Source organism: Silene latifolia, chromosome X (assembly GCF_048544455.1).
Source record: "Silene latifolia isolate original U9 population chromosome X, ASM4854445v1, whole genome shotgun sequence".
NCBI lineage: Eukaryota > Viridiplantae > Streptophyta > Magnoliopsida > Caryophyllales > Caryophyllaceae > Silene > Silene latifolia.
Genome location: NC_133537.1, coordinates 14,962,881 through 14,968,126, shown reverse-complemented (window position 1 = coordinate 14,968,126; position 5,246 = coordinate 14,962,881).

Genomic DNA, 5,246 nt, shown 5'->3' with positions numbered 1-5,246 from the left:
TGATTTTTTTGGATTTTTAGAGAGGAAAAAGAAAGTGAGATGTAGAGAGAGGAGAAGGAGTTGTGATAATGAGATGATGAATGATTAGTGAGGTAGGTTAATTGAATTGATGAGTTAATTAGAGAAAAGGTGGAGGGATTAATTTGTAGCCACATATTGACATCAAATCCTACCCTTCCATTGCCTTCATCCAATGGCTCTTAGAATGACTTATGGACTCAAATACATATGGTGGACTTAGTTGATCCCTTCTCTCTCTCTCTCTCTCTCTCTCTCTCTCTCTCTCTCTCTCTCTCTCTCTCTCTCTCTCTCTCTCTCTCTCTCTCTGAGTGAGATTAATTATGTAATAGGAGGATAATTGTACTTATTTACCTCAAAAATATTATTAATTGCATCAATTATTCTTAGATACATTATTTTATATGTGGAGAAAGTGTACCTAGGATGGAAAAAAGTGTATCTACATAGTTAAAAAGTGTATATATAGTTTAAGTAAAAAGCGTACCTACGATAGTGTAAAGTGTATCTGAGATTTGACAAAAAAAAGTGTAACTACATTATTAAAAAGTGTATATAGAGTTTAGGTAAAAATCGTATCTAATAAAGTGTAAAGTGTATCTGAGATTTGACAAAAAAAAGTGTAACTACATAGGAGTATATCTCAATGTATATAGTGCGTTCTCACCGAGTGGTCGTTCTCACCGGATCCTAAATCTATATATATATATATATATATATATATATATATATATATATAGAGAGAAGAGATCAAGTGAGTCCACCTCCAACCTTTGAGTCCCTAAGTCCTCTTGAGGGCCATTGAAAAGATGAGATGAGAGGTTGAGATTGAAGGGAAAAAGTAGGGGATTAAGGCTAAAATAAGGGGATTGATACTAATTAATCCCTTTCCCTCTCTACCATCACTAATCAAACCCTAATTGCACTATAAAACCCTTCTTTTTCCACCCACTTCTCTCTCATCTCACAATTATCCTCCCCCTCATCTCTCTAAAAACCAAAAAAAACTGAAATCCTCTTAAAAATCCAACAAAATTCAAAAACCAAATAATTCAAAAAAAAAAATTCCCCCCTCTTCCTCACCTACCCGACTCCACGACCACCTCCACCTCCACCGCCACCTACCCACGCCCACCAACCACACCACCACCGACCCACAACACTCCTCTCATCCTCACCACCACCGACCCACCACCCTCCTTTTATCCTCACCGACTCACCGACCCACAACCCTCACGCGACATTTCCCCACGACCACCACCACCTCCCCTCTTGCCAGATCTGCCACCACCAACCACCCACGACTCACACCGTTTCTCCCACAGCCCCCACAGCCCCCACCGCCACAACCCAAAGCCCGCGACAACAAACACGCCACCACGACAACAAACACGCCACCACCACCACGACAACAAACACGCCACCACGCACCACCACGACAACAAACACGCCACCACCAGATCTGCCACCACCAACCACCCACGACAACAACCACCCGCAGCCCACGGCTCACCACCACCACCACGACCCACCATCAACACCATCCACTCCTTTCTTCTTCTTCTTCATTCTTCTTCTCGTTGCTTTTTATTGTTTTTATTGTTATAGTGTTTTTATTGTGTTCCCTTTTTATTGTCTTTTTTGTTTTATTGTGTTTTGTTGTTTTACTGTGTGGGTTGGTGGGTTGTCTTTTTGGTTTTGTTGATGTGTCGTTTTTTCTCGCATTTTTTTAATTAAAATGTCATTGTTTGTTGTTTTTGTTGTAGATCTGTGTGGGCATGTTTTGTCCTCTATCTTTCAATTTGTTTTGATGGGTTTGTTCTTTTAATTTGTTTTGATGTGTTTTTAGTCTTTGTCTTTCAATTTTTTATTTTTTTTGTTTTATTTTAATTTAATAGGTTATTGTTTGTTGTGGGAGTTATAAATTTTTTGTTAAAGTTATCGTTCTACTTTTTTATTTTTGTAGATCTATATTATACACTCATATTTCTTGTGTTTTTAGTTTTTTAATGCTTTTATTTTATTTTTGTAGATCTATATTATACTTTTTTTTTATTTCTTCACATTTACACTCGTATTTTTTCACATTTACACTCGTAAATCATTACATTTACACTCGTATTTCCTCACATTTATACTCATATTTCTTTAAATTTACACTTGTATTTCCTCACATTTACACTCATATTTCTTTAAATTTACACTTGTATTTCCTCACATTTACACTCGTTTTTATTTAAATTTACACTTGTATCTCCTCACATTTACACTCGTATGTCTTTTAAATTTACACTTGTATCTCCTCACATTTACACTCGTATTTCTTTAAATTTACACTCATATTTCTTAACATTTACAATCATATATCTTAACATTTACACTCGTATTTCTTTACATTTACACTTGTATTTCTTTACATTTACACTCGTTAAAATTATATAAATTTGCACTCATATATTTTTGTGGATATGAGTTGGTGGGAGAGGACGATGATGGTGGCGTTTTTGGTAGTCGGACTAAAGTTTTACTCGTAAAGGACAAAGTTACACTTATAAAGGACCAAATTCACACTCAAAGGACTAAAGTTACACTCTAAAACCTTCAAATTGACTAAAAATTAAATTTACACTCTTAAAATGTTACATTTACACTCGTAAAACATCACATTTACACTTGTAAAATGTTAAAATTATATAAATTCAAAATTTCCGTCACCAAAAATCAAATTTACACTCTTAAAATGTTACATTTACGCTCGTAAAACATCACATTTACACTTGTAAAATGTTAAAATTATATAAATTCAAAATTTCCGTCACAAAAATTCAAATTTACACTCTAAAAATGTTACAGTTACACTCGTAAAACTTCACATTTACACTTGTAAAGTGTTAAAATTATATAAATTCAAAATTTCCGTCACAAAAAATAAATTTTACACTCTAAAAATGTTACATTTACACTCGTAAAACTTCACATTTACACTTGTAAAGTGTTAAAATTATATAAATTCAAAATTTCCGTCACAAAAAATCAAATTTACACTCTTAAAATGTTACATTTACACTCGTAAAACATCACATTTACACTTGTAAAATGTTAAAATTATATAAATTCAAAATTTCCGTCACAAAAAAATCAAATTTACACTCTAAAAATGTTACATTTACACTCGTAAAACTTCACATTTACACTTGTAAAGTGTTAAAATTATATAAATTCAAAATTTCCGTCACAAAAAATAAATTTTACACTCTTAAAATGTTACATTTACACTCGTAAAACTTCACATTTACACTTGTAAAATGTTAAAATTATATAAATTCAAAATTTCCGTCACATTTACACTTGTAAAACTCATACAACATTACATTTACACTTTCTGAAATCTAAAACTCAAAACTGATTAATTAGGGGCTAGAGAGAGAAAGAAAAATTAATTAGTGTATAGAAATTTGATTAGTGGTAATTTTTTTTGGTAATTTTCAATCTCAACCATCCATCTCAATCCAACCATCCACATTTTTTCCTTTTCTTTTTAATGGCCTTTAATCAAATTCATCTCAACCTTCCATTTAGTCCATCCAATGGCCCTTAGAGGGACTTAAGGACTTAAATGAGGTAAGGGACTCATTAGATCTTACCTCTATATATATATATATATATATATATATATATATATATATATATATATATATATATATATATATAGTAATAAGATCAAGTGAGTCCACCTCTTACATTTGAGTCCATGAGTCTCATTGTGAGCCTTTGGATCTTGAAAATGAAGGGATAGGATGAAACACAAAAAAGAGGGTTAATCCTCTAATTTTGCTCTCTTCCTCTAATTTTCTTATTAACTCCATTATTTCTCATCACTAATCATTAACCTCTCATTATCACATCTTCTCATTCTCTCTCTATATCTCACTTCTCCATATTCTCTAAAAAAAAAAACAAGAAAAAAAAAACCCAAAAAACCAAACAAATAAAAAACCCAAAAAATCCAAATAAATCAATTACTCATCTATTCTTCATTCACCTACCACCACCCACCGGACACCACCACAGTTGCCACCACCGCCGCCACCACCACGGCGGCCGCCGCCACGACGTCATTTTTTTAAATTTTTTTTTTTTTTTTTTTTTTTTAAAAAAAAAAAAAAACTTGTGTTTGGGTGTTCTTTTTATTTCTTTTGTTGTTTTTTCTCCTTATATCGTCTTGCTATATAATATTGTTTTAAATTTGTGAGTTTTTTTTTTTATTTTAATCTTAGATCTACTAAAATAGATCAATTTTCATTGACCCGTTTTTTTTTGTTCATTTCCGTTTTGTTATTTTTTTTTCAATTTTCATGTTTTGGTCTTTTTTTTTTCATTTCCGTTTTGTAGTTAATGTTTTGTTTTTTTTGACCCATCTCCGTTTTTTTTTGTTCATTTTCGGTTTTTTTTTTTTTCAATTTTCATGTTTTGGTCTTTTTTTTTCGGTTATTGACATTCTTACAAATTATAATTTGATTTCGTATTTAAAATTTTCTCTTGGTATTGTGTCATTTAGGACACTTTTTTCCGTTAAAATTACATTTTTTTCCGTTAAAATTACACTTTTTTGGGTTAAAATTACACTTTTTTTCGTTAAAATTACACTTTTTACAGTTAAAATTACACTTTTTTCCGTTTAAATTACACTTTTTTTGGGTTAAAATCACAGTTTTTTCATTGTTAAAAATACACTTTTTTCCGTTAAAATTACACTTTTTTTGTGTTAAAATTTCACTTTTTTTTTTCCAGTTAAAATTATAGTACTAAATGTATTAGTTATGAAATCTCATTTTTTTACTTTTTTCTTGTTGATATCACTTTGTTAATATCCGTCTTGTTATATATTTTTGCCAAATTTCGTATTTAATATTTTATTTTGATATTATGTGATTTATGATCTATTAAAATTACTTTATCGGTTAAAATTACACTTTTTTCCGTTAAAATTACACTTTTTTCCGTTAAAATCACACTTTTTTTGGTTAAAATCACAGTTTTTTCCTTGTTAAAATTACACTTTTTTCCGTTAAAATTACACTTTTTCCTGTTAAAATTACACTTTTTTTCGGTTTAAAATTACACTTTTCCGTTAAAATTACACTTTTTTCTGTTAAAATTACACTTTTTTCCTTTAAAATTACACTTGTTTTCATTAAAGTTATATTTATCTCTACTAAGGTTATCTT